The following is an 18,059-nucleotide window of genomic DNA, read 5'->3' as shown; positions in this document are numbered from 1 at the left end:
TGTGATTGTGCAGTGGGCTGTTACTACAGGTTGGGAAGGCTATTCTCGTATTTGTGTGTTACTATACTGGTGTTCAGATGACAATACAAAGTGTGCACCTGCTGAGCGGCAATCAGTAATACTGAAACTAATGCTGCAGGGTTAATAAAATTGTTTGTTCTACAATACTAGAATTGTACAGTGTTTGAGTAACAGTTAGAACATCATGGCAGTATTGCACTTACTTTTTTGGATGCAAACAGTAGGTTTCGTCTGAGTTCTGGTTCGTACTTCAGACGCTGCTGGTTTTCAGGAGAGTGGTGTTCACTGCAATTGTGAAAGAAAGAAGTTAGTAAATATGTGTGTTAATAGCACTGTTGTTAATGTAGACATGTATTTGTTTGTTTTTGAAGTAGTAGTGCTTTCTGATAACTGTGCATAGCATGTAGATGCAGTTTCCTTTGTCTATGTGCATTCTGTATATTTTACTTATAATCTATCAGTTGAACCTGCCATAGAAATGATTACAATAGTAAGCACACCGAGCACACTTGGCTTTTTAAGGCAGTGTTATTTGATGTAAGGAGATATGAGAAATAACCATATGTTGTTCTTGCTATTAATACAGGGTAAATGGCAGGAACTCTGGTGAAAAGCATGCACTGTATGTATTTGTGAAGGTGTGGGAAGTAAAGCAGAAGGATTTGATGGGCTCAGCAGCTTATTACGCTCCAGGATAGTTGTAGGGGAGAAGGTTCAAATTAGAAAACCTGGAAAAGTACCAAAGGGACAAAGCAAGTTTACCAGACTGCAGGTGATTAGCAAACTACTGGGCAATCCTGTGGTGCTTGGAGATGGGAGAGTCTGAAATAAAGTAAGGTTTGCAATGAAGGGTCTGGTGCTTGCGTTGCAGAATGAAGGGAAGGGGGGAGATGTTATATGTGTTGGTTTACTACACTGTTTGTACATAGTTGTACATGATGTGATAGACATCACTGCACCTGTGTATAGTTGCAAGCTGTTGTAAATTCTAGAACAGAATGGGCAACCAGCTGGAATGGGAGAGCTGTCTAGATTGGAAGAACAGTTGTAGAGGCAGTGGTGTTGTATCAGCTGGGAGCCTTTCCTATGATATTGCCTATCTGTGTGCACGAATAAAGATGCATGTACTCATCCTGGCTGCGTCTCACCTTATAACACCCCACAATATTGTTAGAAATGTGTGGGAGGCAGTGGGAGGGCTCTGCTGCCAAACTCCCTGCCGCTCCTCACCTCTGTAGGTCCTGTGTGCATTTTCTGGGACCTTCAAAACTGCCCTCCGGACTGAGGCCAGCCACGTGCTGTGTATTGTGGCACACAGTGATGCCAAAGTATTGTATGTTGCAGGGGGTGCACACCCAACCCTTTTCTGGTTCTATGTGAACATTTCCCTAGGGGCATGGGGCGTCGCCAGTTAGGTGAATGCATTTTTCCCTGCACCCCTGAAAGCCTTCTCCCACAATCATACTGTTATTTCTCCCATCTTTTAACATGAAATGACACTTTGTTAGACAGCTGTGTGTGTTGTGTCTGATTACTATTATAATCATTCCTAAAGGAAGTTCAAATGGTAGATTGTATGTAAAATATCCAGAATGTATAGAAAGGAAATTGTATGTACATCCTATGCACTATAATGCATGAAATGCTATTATGGTTGAAATGTGGATAAATAGGTGGCAGTGGTTACACAAATGACAGAATGAATGAAGAGAGTAGCAGTTTGCACATTACAGTTATTAATATGGGTAAATAAACATTTGGAAAGCACACAGCTTTGCAAGTGACACTTGATCATAGCAGATGGGAGAAATGACAGTAAGCTTTTTTTACAGGTTATACAGGGTAAGTGGCAGTTACCCTGTTTATATGCATTTATACAAGAGCTGTACATGTACTGTGCAGAAAATAGTCATACCTGTAGTTTGTGTTAATGCCTGTGGATGTGCATGAATCTGCAAGCAGAAATCTTGGAGAGCTTTATAGTAGTTGTTGCTGTAGGTGCTTTGCAATCACAGCAGAGTGATCAACAGTACATCTAAAGTGCTGAACTGTGATGATGGAGTTAGATGTAGAGTTCTTGGATGTGATTGGTGGATGGTTGTGTGACTGCTTAACAGTATCCAATGAGGGAATGGTGCAGTGAGTGAAGTGGAAAGGGAAGAAGGGCTGCCCCAGTGTTACACACTCCGCAGCTGTTCGCGGACAGGGCGTGCCCCATCGGGGCTTCTGAGCATGAAATGGGAGGGTATTTTGGGGATTAGCCAATCAGGTGTTGAGGTTCTGCTTTGTATTGAGAGAGGCTGTGTGTAGTGAAGATGGCAGAGGTGGAGAAAGTCAGGGTGTTGGTGGTTGGACATATATTTGTGAATGGTTTGGAGAAGTATGCTAAATAAATCTAGGAATGTGGAAAAAAAAATGATATAAAAAGAGTGGAGGTGGTGTGGTGCGGTGCACTGTGCCTGGTTTTAATTTGCAGGGAGTGCTGGAAGTTTGTCATGATATGGCTAGGTTCAATAGACCAGATGTAGTTGGGCTATGTCAGTGCCCCTACTTTGTTGCAAGATATGCAAAACTTGGTTCAGGCAGTCATGAAAGTCCTTCCAAATGCCAAGGTTATTTTTCTGCTTTGCTACCTAGGGCAGTATGGGACAATAGTTATGTTTGTTCTCCTCAGCAAAATGGTGCTAGGTGTTTAGTTAACCAAGGCATGTTGGCTTTTATGATTAGAGCTGGGATGTTCTTTTGCAATAACGACAACATTGAATCTGGTAATGTTGTTTACTTTAAAGCAGATGGCATGTTTTTATCTTTCATGGGAAATGTCATGCTGTTTTGCAATATAAGGATTGCTTTGGAGAAGCTAATGTGAAGATATTTGGAGGAAAATAAGAAAAAAAAACCCAAAAAAGTATAAAATAAAAGGTGTTTCTGAAGCATCTTTTACAAAAAAAAGGCTCTTTTCAGAGCCAACCTCAAGGGGGAAGTGGGGCACACTATTTAAATTTTCATTCCCCACTCTCAGATTTTTTACGATTTGTCCACAGACACCACGGTTGTCCCTGGACAGCGCATATTACATACAGGGATTTTGAGGCTGAGAGTCATGCAAATGAGACTTAGCGGGGCAAGGTATTGGTCATTAAGGTTTACTGGGTGTGATGTGTAAGGAGAGACTTTGTCAGAAAGTCTGTTTCCTGAGAGGAGAGCAGATAGCTATGCCTGTTGTCTTTTAGAAGGCAGATTGTCTGGATTTTGGGAGACTCGTGGATAAATTGGTTGGAGGTCCATGCAGATCGCTGTGGAGTGGCTGCACATCTTGGATTCCCTCATGTGGAAGTGCACTGGCATGGAGTGCGTGGAATGAAGGGACTGGATTTGGTACTACTTTGGTGACACAGCGTCACCCAAACATTATTATTATTCATTGTGGAGGGAACAGTTTAGGACATATCTCTAGAATCGTTTTGCAATTTGCAATGAAAGAAGGACTAGGGAAAGTCATGGACATGTTTCCAAACTCCCGAGTAATTTTTTCTCGTATTGCGCAGAGACAAATGTGGCTGCGTTCTTCTTCATTTGGTCCACAAATGGAAAAAGTGAGGCGCAATGTCAAAAAGGCTGTTTGTGCCTTTTTGAGAGATGTTGGCATGTCCTCTTTTCACAATTAAAATATTATGTTTCGTAGTACACAAATTTTTTGCAGAGATGGAGTACATCTTACTTATGTTGGCAATCAGATTTTTCTGCAAATTATACAAAATGCATTGCAGCCTTTTTGGAATTATAGCAATCCTTTTTCCAGTAGGTGTTGACCATTTGAAGTTTTTGAAACACAAAAACACACCATAAAAAGGTGCTTTTCAGAGCCACCACTTCCTCCCAGAGAAGAGTGCAATGGTTTTGATAGCGCAGCACCCCAAAAATGTTAAATGTCTGCAGACTTTCCGCGGACTTCTGAAAATGCACAGGGCCCTGCAGCATTTCATTGGCACTTCTATTTTTGAACTGTGAAAGGCGGCTCTGAAAAGAGCCTTTTTTTGGTTTTTGTTGTTTTGTATTTTCTGGGGGTTTTCAGACATGACACATAAGGAAAGGAAGGGAAAGGAAGGGGGCACCAACCACAGGGATAAGAAAGGGCAGGTGGAGAGAGGAAGATGTAGGGTGGGCCTTAATCAGGTAGGTGGCAGTCCTTCTCATGCTCCCAGACCGCAGCCTTGAAAGCACTTTGAAGGGTCTCCCCCGTGCAGAGTACTGCGTCGCAGTACATACACAATACTGTGACCCTCGAAAGGTAAGGGTCTACAGCATCACGTATGGCCTTCGAGGAGAGTGCCTCTTGTGGTGGCAGGAGCAGAAATGGAGGATGCTGCTGAGGAACTCAACCTACTACGTTTATCGCAGGGTACAATCCTACGAATAGCCCCACCGTGGAACAACCTTAGGTGTCGCTTCATTGAGGTAGTACCGTAGCTGTACAAACCTGGTTTGCCACGACTGAGCACCAACTGGCACTCAGTGCAGCACACCTTGTTTGCACAAGCTTTCGGTACTCCATCAAGAGTGGCAAACAACCTCCACACCCAAGATTCACGGTTACTGCGAGTAGTAGGGACTTCCACTACCTCATCCTCGTCATCCTCTTCATCCTCCTCTGCATCCTTACGCCTGTTCCCCTCTACAGGCCCTTCGGGAGGTGATGGTGGTGGAGGGGTTGGGGTGGTGCTGAGGCAGAAGTAGCACCAGCAGGAGCAGCAGCAGCCATGGTTGCCATCTTCAATGGTGTCAGGAGGCACAGCAAAGGCAGCAATTTGCAGAATATCAAATTCAGCAGTGTCTGTCCTGGAACTCCAAGAACAGAATGAGAAGCAGCTCTGGTGTCTGGCCTTTTATAGGGGTGCTGGTGTGCGCATTCGAAGACACCGGCGCTGTCCGCGAACACTTCGAACACTAAAAAGGGTTAGAAAAGTACCAAAAAGTATGCAGATCGCTAGGGACATGTGCAAGGGTGAAGTTTCACAGGAAAATTCCCGGGATTGCTCAAAAAAGCACTTTTTTAGTGTCCAGGGGCCCGGACTGTGTTTGCAAACAAGGACCCACGCTTAGCGTGGGTGCGGTCACATGATGACGTCGCGGACACGTTCGCGAATGGGACGGGTGTCCGTAGGACACCAAATGCGCGGGGTCGGGTGTACGCATGCGTGCAGGTGTTCTACGGACAGTGTTTGTGTCCCCGAACTAATTAAAAGTGCGACACACGTGCGGAGGACAGTTACGGACAGGCGCAATGTTCCTAGGACCCAAGGGTGTGATACGCATGCGTGCAGGTGTTCTACGGACAGTGTTCAGGTCCCCGAACTAATTAAATGTGCGTCACAACTTTGCGGACAGGCAGACGGGCTACGTGTTCGACTGACATATTCATTCTGATTGCGGACAATGCGAACAGGGGGATGTTCTTAGGACACCTTATTTTGAATAATAGCGGACATGCAGACAGATTTTGTGTCCTGCGGACACCTCCATTTTGATTGCGAACAGTGCGGACAGGTATGGTTTCCTTAGGAGACCCCCATTTTGGTTAATTGCGGACATCCCAGACAGTCACACCGTCCGCGGACACCCTAACAGCTTTTAAAAAGAAAAAACTCACAGAGGAATATAGTAACAGCATACATAATATTTTATTATTGTATAAAAATATAAAAATTATGAAAGAGAGCGGGAAACAGAAATTTATACAAATACAGGGGAATTAGGGGTTTCTACATGTTGGATGGTAGGAGAGGAATGGATTGAAGTCTCATCATAACGTTTTTCGTGATGGGGATTTTTTGGGGAGGGTTGGCTGGAACATGGAGAAGGGGTACAGGTACAAGTGGGACAGTGATATTTAATTTTTTCCATGATATGGTTCTCTACAAAGTTTTTCAAAATAATGAAATTGGTCATTAACTGATCCATTTTTTGCTCTAAACGCTGCAGATGATTTTCCAAAGTGTCTGTTTCAGTATTATTCTTAGTGTCTGTATGTTCTGTTAAAAAAAAAGAAATTTGTTAAGTACACATAGGATAATGTTTATTAACTTATTTAGAAAAGTGTAGTGTCTACCATTAGTATCACTGTTCTCACTTATTTCGTCCTGAGGAAAATTTTCTTCTAGCCATTCCAAAGTACAAGACATTTCTGTGTAAAAAAAAAGAAAATTATTTTTCAGTGTATCCTACTACAGAAGTTTATAAATATAGGAATTAATGTAGTGTACTTACCAGTTTGTTTTTTAGCTTTCCTGTTACTGCTACGTAGGTGTTCTGTTGATATTTGTTTGCAGTTTCTGTATAAAGCATCAGTGAGGTAATCCTGTTGGAGGCATGTTATTTTGTTTTGGTTTGTCCCATTATGTTTCATATGCTATGTAATTGGACTGTTGGTGTCTTACATATACAATTTGCACTTCTTATCTATTTTTTAATGTAATTTATTTATATGCTGCTCTTTGAACATGTTCAGTGTGTTTATTGCATGATACAACAATGTAAGATACCCCGTGAGTTTTTGGATAGTGTTGATGTTGACCGAGTCCGTCCGCGGACATGCGCATGGTCCGCGGACATCAATACCACTAGCGAAGGACAGGGGGTTCAATATGTTGTATGGTAAATGTATATAAACTAATGGAATCCAATTAAAAACCTATCAAATTCATGATGTCTATATTCAGTGAAAAAATATTTTTTAAGAGGATGTTATGGTTAAATTGCGCTACAAAAAACGTATGAAATTCAGTGAAAAAACTTTGTTAAAGGGACTTTATGGTTAAGTTGAGCTACTAAAAAGTTTGATGTCATGGGTATTAGTTTTAGCAGTGCATGGTGGTGGCACGAGTTATGGTTGCTTAGCTTACCATAACTGGTGAATTCCTAGTTTTTCGGTTTTACTTAAAACCATACCGTCCCTTTAAGGTTTTTTCACTGAAAAATAAATAAAATATATATATATATATACGTACATATATATATATATATATATATATATATATATATATATATATATGTGTCTCATGCGTTTCACACATTTTGCTGTCAGGGGGACTATTGTGACAAAGAAAATTAGCACCATAGCACGTGTGCATCGCATGCTCCGAAGGAATGAACATTTGCATGACTAGCACACATTTCTAACTAACCCGCCTACTCAACAGCGCAAACAAATGGAACAGTATGTGTCATGCTTTGCACAAGCATGAGACATAAAGATCCATGTGCTTGCGCTACTGAGTAACGGGGGTAGTCACAGCGCTCATTCCTTCAAAACACGCCATGCACACTATGGTGCTCATTTACTCTGTGTAAATACTGTGCACAGGAAATAAGCACCACACCAATGTCTAGTGCCACTGTTGGGCGCGGAACCAGCGATCCGCACCCAACAATGCACTTTGTTTTTATGCAAAGCAGCCAGCATCCTTGTTTTCCTGGCCACACACTCATCCACGGTGGTCTAGTGACCCCCATCACCAAGTAAAACACATTTGCCCCTTCCTAGGGGCAGATTGGCAGATCACACTGCCAATCTGTCCCCAGGGAGGGCTAAATTACATGCCCCATCCATCTGGGACAAGGGGAGGAGAGGGCCACCCCCCCTTTCATACAAGCTATCCCTGGTGATCTACTAACCCCCCCACCCCAGAAAAAAACCTTGATTTCATGGGTATTAGTCTTAGCAGAGCATGGTGGTGGTGCGAGTTATGGTTGCTTAGCTTACCATAACTGGTGAATTTCTAGGGTTTTTCGGTTTTACTTAAAACCATAACGTCAATTTAACAAAGTTTTTTCACTGAATTTCATAGGTTTTTAGTAGCGCAACTTAACCATAATGTCCCATTAACAAAGTTTTTTCACTGAAAAAAATAAATATATATATATATATGTCTCATGCGTTTCACACATTTTGCTGTCAGGGTGACTATTGTGACAAAGAAAATGAGCACCATAGCACGTGTGCATCGCATGCTCCGAAGGAATGAACATTTGCATTACTAGCACACATTTCTAACTAACCTGCATCCTTGTTTTCCTGATCACACTGCCAATCTGCCCCCAGGGAGGGCTAAATTACATGCCCCATCCATTTGGGACAAGGGGAGGAGAGGGCCACCCCCTCTTTCATACAAGCCATCCCTGGTGGTCTTGTGACCACCTGCACCCACCCCAGAAAAAAAACACATTTGCCCCTTGCTAGGGGCAGATTGGCAGATTACACTGACAATCTGCCCCCAGGCGGTGCTAAATAACATGCCCCCCATCCATTTGGGGTAGAGGAGGAGAGGGCCACCCCCCTTTAATACAAAAAAAATCCCTGGTGGTCTAGTGACCCCCAGTACAACCCCTAACAAAAATAAGTATTTTTTTATGTTCTTTTCGTTTGCCCCTTCCCTAGGGACAGATGGGAAGATTAGTGTGCCCATCTGCCCCCAGGGTTGGCAAAACGTAATGCCCCATGCTTTCTGAGCCAGAGGCAGAGAGGGCCGCTTATATACTAAGTGGCCCCTTCACCTCCCCACTTCAAAAAAGGATCCCCAGTGGTCTAGTGGCATTGCTGGGCACGGATCGAGCGATCAACGCCCAGTAATGCTTCAAGGTAGGTGTTGTTGGAAAAGGGAGAGTCTCCATGTTCCAATGGCCCCTCCCTCAATCAAAAAGGTATATAATGCCAGAGATCAAGTGAGAAACCTACTTCCTCCTTCACTCGCCGGAGCCAAAATGGCTGCAGCGAGTGAAATTACATTCAGTTGTCACATTAGTGAGCATTACGCACGCTGGCGTGTTACTGAATGAAATCCAACCTCCTGAGCCGTGAGGAGGAACCTCCTCCTCACATAGCCCGGTGGTTGGATTTAGAGTTTGTGAGATGCAGCGATCGCACAAACATAAGTGCTAAAAAGGACGAGCTATCTCATCCTCTGCACTGCAAACGTAGTACTAAGGACGAGATAGCTCATCCTTAGCACTAAGGGGTTAAAGTCCATTTATTTCAAGCGCCAAGTGGCACACAAAGGCCAAATGCAGCTTCCTCTCTGGAGCCACCAGGGCTAAAGTTGCACTCTGAGCACTGGAGTGCATTTTGACGCGGACACTCAGTGAAAAGGAACATTTCATGTAAGGGAACAAGGAGGGACATGGATTCCTCGCAATAGCAGTAGAGGGGCTGCGGTGCAGCGATGCTTGTGCACTGCTCCCCAGCATCTTGAGCGGCTCCCCCAGCTGGAAGAAAGTGGTCGCATGTCCCCAAGGAATGGGAAACAAAGTCAGAAAAACAGCACCGACCCAGAAAACAGTGCAGGCCTCGTGGAGAACTGAACCTGGCTCATGACAGGATCCCCACGGAGTGCACCTTAAGCCCCAGGTCTGCACCATGTTGCCAGGCCACCAGAGGAGTTACCTGTATTTGCCACAACATTGTCCAAGTGTTCACTGGGCGGTGAATACCATAGCCTGCCATTTTCATGAATTTGAGCCATAAAGTTGGGCACAGTCAACACTATGGATTAACACTATGGATTGTGTTTGTACAAAAATGTCATCAATTTAAGCAGTACATTTTTAATGTTAGAACACACCATACCATCAACATTTACTGATTATGTTTTTCTATTTACATTCTCTGCACATATATATTTTGCATAGTTAAACATCCTTCCTAAGTATATGTTCAGTTAGCCTTAATCTTACGTTACTCTATTACATGTATCCCTCGGTTTTGTAGGGGATTACACTCATGACCAAACAATATCCCAACAAATACTAAAATTTGGGGTCATATTCTTGTTCTTCTTTTATTCAGTGGGCAAATCAATGCATTTAAGTTATTTAATTCCCGAGGGTAGAAGAAAACACCAGAATAATCTCTCGGTTGACCTGGAATCCCTCACAGTGGCAGTGTTTAAGGGGCAAGAGGGCTAAATGCCTCAAACAGGTCACTTGTTCAGGGTGAGCCACTACCTGTACCGGTGTAATCTGTGACAAACCGAGGGAACTTGTTACTTCTCCCCAAGGGGGAGAAGTAGCTCTGAGGCTAGGTAGATGAGCCCGCTCTGCAACACCCTCCCTACGGGTCTAGACAAGTGGAACCTTACTGGGAGAGACTCCCCTTTGGGGACAAGGACTCCGGTTCCCATATGCCAGAGAAACAGCGAGAAAAGGTGGAGAGCCGAATGCCGAGAGAACCAGGGTAATCCCCCTGTATATAAAATAACGTAAGAAGGAGGGGGGATTTCATAAAACATAGATCCTAAACCAGAGCAGCTCTGTAGCGGAGCAGGAAATGCTGAGAGACCGTTGTGTCAGAACGAAGGAAATCCGAGTTAGGTGGAAGAGAGAGTTGATGGTGGGTGACGTGACCATGAAGCAGTCGTAGTGAGCAGTCTGCCCTTACAACAACGCCAACACCATCAGCGGGAGGAATTCACTCCTGATCCGAGTCAGGGCACCAGTGATATTAAGAAGAGGAGAGCGAGGCACAGAAGAAAGAGAAACCGCAGAAAGTAAGCCACAGAGCTACGAAGTAGACAAAATAGAATCCGATGTCCACCAGGAACCGGCACCTTTGCCCCTAAACACAGATGGTAAAATTGGAAACGAGAATACTGGAAGGGCATGAGGGACTCAATGTAAAGCAAACAAAACTTGTTCCAGTATTGGTGTGAAGGGAATTGGGAATCAAATAAGAAACCAGAACTGTGTTGATAAAATAGAAAGCAACATTAGTACTACTAAGTGCATGGGAAGAAAAATTGGAAACTTCTCACGTTGGGATAAGGGAAAAGACAGCCCATATCCCGACGGTAAAAAAGAGAATATAAAAGGAAAAGACACTTGGGGAATACAGTCTTCTGACAGCAAGAAGATACATCTCATACAGGAAACAGCACTGTGGGAAAGGTTTAAGTTACTAATCTGTAAATATTGTTCTCCAGCATGGGACTTGATGACCTGCTAGATTTCCCCTGGAGGTGCGAAAAGACAAGCAGTGCTGCTGGAGAGTGCAGAGGGAGCGGGCCGTCTCATTATCCGCTTTGATGGCCTGGAGGGACTCGTCGACAGCCTTCACAAACAGATTTTCCATGTCGAAGGGCATGTCCAGCACCTTCGCTTGGACCTCCTGATGGAAGTTAGTGGCCTTCATCCATCCATGCCGACGAAGGCAGGCACCGTTCCCCATTTGCCGGAACCCTGTGACGGCGACGTCCACTGCCACTGTGATGGCGTGGTCCAATGCCACTTCTCCTTCCTGGAAGAGGGCAAGGGCCTCCATCTTCTTATCATTGGGGAGGAAGGCCAGGATCGGTCCTAGTTTGTACCACAACTCCCTGTCGTACCTGGCTAGGATCGCCAGTGTGTTGGCTGCCTTGATTGTGGATGCTGCAGTGTAAATCACCTTCTTCCCCATGGCCTCCATCCTTTTCCCCTTGCTGTCCGGAGGGACCGAAGATGACGAGGACGGGTTAGCCGACCGTTTCCTCGCAGCCACCGACACCACTGAGTCTGGCGATGCTTGAAATATCAGGCATTTGGGTGCAGAGTCCGGCACCCTATACTTCTTTTGCAGCCAATCCTGCTTGGCTGGAGCTGTGCAAGGGTTCTTCATGAGGGCTAGACCATCTTCCCAAATATCGTCCAGAAAGGGCACCACCATGATCATCTTCCTCTTAGGCTCTTGCCTTTGTTACAAGAAGCCCTCCTTCTTGGTTCTTGGTTTCCTTGGGCACCAGCTGGAATAGCTCGGAGGCCCTGGTGATCATGGAGTGGAACGAACCCACTTCGTCTGGTGGGGAAACCCTATGTGGGGCATCCAAATGTGGCGACTCACTATCTGCTGCAACAATGTCTTCGTCACCATCCGTCGTTGTGGCCGTATCGTTCCCGTACCCATGTCTGGGTCTGCTGGGGGAGTTGGGTCCCAACGTGGTGGAGAAGGTTGATATGGGGGCGTCAGATGATGCTTCCTCTTCTTCTGCAGAGGCAGACCGGGGGCCTGGGGGACCACAGGTTCCGGCACCAGAGGCATTCTCATCTGGATCTCTGACACCAAGGTGTGGAGAGTCGATAGAATATCCAAGGAAATGTCCCTAGGCTGAGAAGTCAAAACAGGAAAACTAGGCCCTGCGCCGTCGTCACCGTCGTCACCATCCTCGTGGACCGTATGCATGGACTCCTGATCTTCGTCGTCTGTGGACGAGACTTCCATGGCTTGGGTGATGATCTGGGAGGCTTGTTTTGGGGCCTCCTCGCCCCCCCCCTTATTCCTCCCTGAGGGTCTTGAAATGGGACCTGGCCCGGTACCTTCACCCCTTCTGGCGTGCCTGCAGACTTTGCCAAAGTCTCTGCAGTGGTCTTGTGTCGTGGGGGCAGGGACACTTTCTGCACCGTGGGAGCCACCCTTGTAGGATCAGCGCCCGTAGGTGCCGTGGTGGTAGTATCCATCGACAGAGCCGCTGACAATGTCTTTGCCTGTGCCGGTTGAGCCTGCTTGGGCTGCGCAACCTTCTTCTCCTCTGGTCGTGGCTTCTCCTGTAGCTTAGCCGGGGTAGATGACTTCCTCTTTGAAGAGGAGCTTGATGGTAGGCTAGCAATGGAGGCAGAAGGTGATGCTGATCGCGCCCTATCCACTTTGTGACCCGCTTCAGTGGCAAACCCGGTGGACTCGGACTTGCAGATTTGCGCCCTCAGAGGACTTAGAAGACCGCTCCTCAGACCGGCTGGTCCTGGATGAGGCATGACCCTGCTCGGAAGACGGGTCAGAGGCCTTGTTAGTGTTAAGCCATGCCGCCAGCCTACTATGCCTGTCCTTCGTCGTTTTCTTAGAAAAACTGAGGCATATCTCGCACTCTATTTCCTTATGGTCCGGGGAAGGCAGTAGAGGCATTGTAGGTGCTTGTCCTCCACAAAAACATTCCGTAGCCCGCATTAGGTGCAGGGCCTGAAGAGGGACCTTCCCTCCTTCTTCTCCTCTGTCACGGTTGGGGGGCACGAAGTAGGCGCAAGATGGCCTTCGAGAATCTTCAATGAATCGTAGCCCTTGAGGGTCATGGAACTTCACCGGAAATGGATCCTCGCTGTCAGCAGATAAAGAAAAGAGCACACAGGCTCTTTGAAACAAAAATTCAACTTTTCTTGTCGAACAACACAAAAAAACGTACCAATAGCTCGGAGAGCAACTCAAGGACTTCCAACAGTGAAGCGTGCAGTAAAAATCTGAAGATGGCTGCCGGGCATAGGGAGAGGACTGTCATTGGATGGGGGCAGTATGACCCAGAGGACAGTGATTGGTTTAGAGGAAAAATACAGTTTTAAAGTGAAAGTGAAACTGTTTTTTCTTTTACCGAGGATTCCCAGCCTGACGACGTGGAATATTCATGAGCGTATGAATCCATGCCAGACCCCATGCTGGAGAAGGGTGAATTATAAGTGGAAATTGAGTATTCAGAGTGTACGAGAGCAGAACAATATACAAGGGGACCCGGAACCCCACAAGAGAGAGAGAACCAACTTGAATCGAACTAAGATAATTAGAAAGAAAGAGAAAAAGGAAACTATCAATCCTCTAAGGGAGCTACAGAACTTAACTAAAGAGATAACAAAATACTATTTGCACTTGGTCTAATGATTGGAACAGAAGAATCAAAACAGAATCCCTGTGAAGAACACAGTTACCAGGAGAAGGGAGTCTTTCTCCTGGTCTTAGTTAGTTATATTAAGTGGTAGGGTCAGATAGGTTAGATTTGGACAGTGGACTTACTTTTTTGGGACATTTATACTGACTTGACGAGCACCTTAGTTAGAAATATAGATAGGGAACACCCCATAGACGTAGGAAAAGATAGGACTTATTTTACTTTAAGTAAACTTCACAGTAAAACTGTCTTTACCTCGTCCGTGTACTTCTTCTGATCCGCCGCAAACCTCAACTTAAATAACTGAATGCACCCACAGAAACATGCCTCCTCACAAGTAATCCCTGTGAGCTGATAGGGAGAGAAATGGAGCCACCTGCACATATAACCTGAAGAACTCTCCATCAAACAGATGGGGCGAGGAGGGTGCCCCAATGGCAGAAAGTCTGATGAGCATTGTTTACAAGCTAGATTTGAACATTACTCTGACAACCCTGTGTAAATACCTGAGCATGCGTATTGACAGCATCCCATGTAAGCTCAGCTAAACTCAAAGACTGAAAGAAACAGTCACTGATTGGAAATGTTGGGGCCGCAGAGCCCTTTCGTATGCTGCTGCATTTTACCAGGTATACTACTATTGCTTAAATGTGCACCTTGCATTGTTCCCATAAAAGAACGTTCAACTGCAAGCCCAAACACATCAACAAACAAGTCTTACAATCCAACAAATGGCAGATCTGCACACAGAGCCAATAACCACTACCCATTGAGGAAAGAGATGACTGGACTCTCTAAACAAAAAGGTCTCACAAAACAGGATTTGAAGGTGCTGAACCAAGCCACCCACAGAACTAAAGGACCGCATCAGAAAAGTAGGCTGTGATGAGCTATGTACCATAAAGTTGTATTTCACAGCAGGCATCAACAAAACAAAAAGTGAAACTGTAGCTTTAGGTGAAACCCGCAGAGTCAATTAACAATCTATTAACATTGTCATCATACCAAAGGTGGGCAAAGAAATAAATAGTGGTACCAATGGAACAAAACTAGTAACTCCAAGCACTTGAAGAAATGGGTGGCAATGTGGACCATTTGGTTCTGGTACCTAACGAATAATCCAAAAGGGATGAATTAGACGCGTGAATGCAGGTACTGTTTCATGACTATCTTAAAGAGAATTGACTGAAAAAGCTGAAATGTGGCCATATCCACCAAGTCTGAGATCACAAGAGGTTCGTTCGGGATAATCTAGTGACATAGTGATCAATATGCATGAATTCCAAATCAAGGAGCAGATCCCAAAGGTGGCTATATAAAGCACAAGCTACTCCTACCTCTATATTGCAATCCAGATATTTCAAGGTCTATCTTGGGATAATTGGATATGACAGAGCTAGTTAAAGCCTGCGAAGGATGAGCTCACCAAAACGATTGTTGGATATCATTCCTCTTTGTATTCTCCTTTGTGATAATATAAAAAGAGGTGAATCTGTCTACATTAGAAGAGAGACTCCAGGCACTTCACATTCCAAACACTTACCAAAGACACAGCCGTTGGAACTATGAGGAACCCTCTTGGTGAAAACAAATCAGTCAAACAATTAGATTTGAAAAAGGTATGGGAATGAAATGCCATCCCGCCTGAAGCTGTGGGCAAACAATGTTTTTACATCAATATATGGCCTAGTTGGAAAGAAATACCAACACTTGTATCACACAGGCCAACAACTATGCCCGCATTGTTGTTATAAACTCACTCTACCTGAAAAAGCCTAAGATACCTCTGCAGAGAGTGGCTAACAAACTGATGGCCTTGCCCCGAGTATGACTAGACTTTGCCATTCCACGTGACGGGATCAGCAGCCTGATAATTACCTAGATTGTTCGCTGAGGAAGTCTCTATACAGTGTTTGCCTTTAGGCCATCACCTATAGCTAAATAGCTTTTAGATAGCAGGCTTACCAACCACTTGTATCAGTCCAGGGTTGAGGGAGCATGGGTTAGGGTGGAATTCCTTATCCCTAGGTTAAAGAGAGAGGGATGGCCACTAGGCCTGATGAAAATTTAAATACAAATTCTTGAACTTCATCTGGAAATTGGTATGTGATGGAGGCCATCTGTGACAACTCCGAGACATAAAGATCAGACTTGCGGGCCCCCTCATCCTGGAAGGCAAAAGGAGGCACCCAGGTGCCAGCCCAGCCAGCGTGTGCCCACCGGCAACACCAGAGGAAACATAGAAGTGTCCGTGCAGCACTGCTGGGCTCGGGCCTTGGGTGCAGCAGGAGAAATGCCGGAGCAGAGGAGGGTGTTCTCCCCCCTCTGGAGACAAGGTGAGCATGACCAGGTGGTGCTCCTATGCCCTCCCTCCCCCGGGGTGAGGAGTTCCACGGGCCCGGAGGTCCCATGGTTGTAGAGCGGATTGGGAGCCGCACCGTCATGCCACGGGGGACTCACGCACAAGACAGCAAGCAGTAGCAGCAGGCGCCGGCCCGGCCGCGTGACGCCTGCATTAACTGGTATTCCGACCCCGCTCACACATTTGCGAAGTGGATTGGATCATCTGGAGTTGAGGGAGAGCACTGCGGGTGACGTCCGCACCCCACCCCAAGTTGGCAGTGGTCTGGCTGCTCTGGTCCGCACACTCCCTTCATTAATGTGACTGCCATTGGGAAAGGTGTGCAGGTGGAGGAGGGGAGTCTGCACATGGGACAACGAAGTGGTTGTAATTCTGGAAGGGGGGTACGATACTCGGATCACAACGGAGCGGGCCCTTGGTGAGGACCTAAACATTAGGTAGGGTCCTGGAACAGGCATCACAGTGGCCCAAGAAGAGACTCCACCCCCCCCCAGATTCTGATGACAGTTTGGAAACGGTGAAGGCAAGTGGGGGCAGAGGGAATCACATGCCCAGCTGTTTCCCAGAGGGGCTTATCTGTGGGATCATGGCCCCCCAATGAAGACCACAATAGGAGGAGCTTCCCATCCACCCGCGCCAGGATCCGGGCCCTCCCCACACACTCAAGGAACAACGTGCAACTGACTGCTGTGCACTCAGGGAGGGTTGGGCCCCCGGTCTCAGGGCATGTGCCCTGCTCCCCGGGCCTGAAGGGACATCCTCCAGCTAGAACTGGGAATCCATTGATAGAGGGGCGTGTACCTGCCAGTAGCGGACTTACGGTGGAGAAGGAAAATTGAGAGAGTGGACGATCTCCCAGAAAGGGGCAAGACATTGAGTTTGACCAAACAGAGAGCACTCTGCACCGCGGTGGTTCGGGCCCCCTCACAGGGGCGCATGCTCGCCACTTTGCTATTGGAAGAAAGGCATTGGCCCACCGGACCAGGGGCTGCTGAACACCTTGACACATCAAAGGGGTCCCTGCCCACTGAGGGGGGCACAAAGGTAGTGAGGGCTTAACAGTGACACGCAAACAACAACAGATGGTGGTCCATAGGAGCACACAGATGAAGTGCACTCAGCAGCGCCTCATACGGGATCAAGGAGGGTGTTGTATGGACGCGAAACAGAAACTTGCCATGTATAAGTATACCCCGACTTGCCCCGACCGAGAGACCACACCACAGACTAAAATGGCAGGGGCGCCGGAGGATGCAGCTGCAACTAAAAGAGATGTAGCCGGCCTCCTCGAAGAAATATGCACCATGAGGGCTGATATCGGAGGAAGGGTCGACAAAATCACCCAGCAGATTGACAAGATGGAGGAGAGTCTGGAGGAAGTGGAGCAAAATCAGACCTCCTTATCCACCCTAGAGTCAGAAATGGACCGGCAGATATGAGATATAGAGTCTCGTGACGAAGAAGTTCTACTGAAGATGGACGATCTTGAAAACCACGAAAGGTGGAATAATCTGAGGCTCTTCGGAATCCCGGATAGGGATGGGGAGTCGGTCCTAGATCTGAAGAGGAGCCTCCATAAAATCACGAATCAGGTATTTGAGGATGATTCCATAGACGAGGCGAAGATAGACAGGATTCACAGGGCTGGGGGCGCCCCAGGGGGACTCAAGTCTGTGTTAGTGCGATTCCACAATTATAATGACAAGATGAAAATCCTGGAGAAAGCAAAACAGAAAGGCCTGATCACCCTGGACTCTGCAAGAGTGACGATCTTCCAGGACCTGTCCTCACTGACCCTGGCGAGGTTATGGATGTGTATGCCCTTGACGAAGTGGCTTCAGGACAAGGGAGTGCGGTACAGATGGGGTTTCCCATTCTCCCTTACATGAATGGTCAGAAGCACAAGTTGAGAACGGAACAAGATATCAGGAGAGCGATGACCGACTTTCTGGGCGCTCCGGAGGACGAGAGAAACTGCAGAGAAAGGTCGGAAGAGGACAGGCAAT

This window comes from Ambystoma mexicanum, chromosome 11 (assembly GCF_040938575.1).
Source record: "Ambystoma mexicanum isolate Mex_15411 chromosome 11, UKY_AmexF1_1, whole genome shotgun sequence".
NCBI classification, from domain to species: Eukaryota; Metazoa; Chordata; class Amphibia; order Caudata; family Ambystomatidae; genus Ambystoma; species Ambystoma mexicanum.
This window is presented reverse-complemented; position numbering follows the sequence as displayed.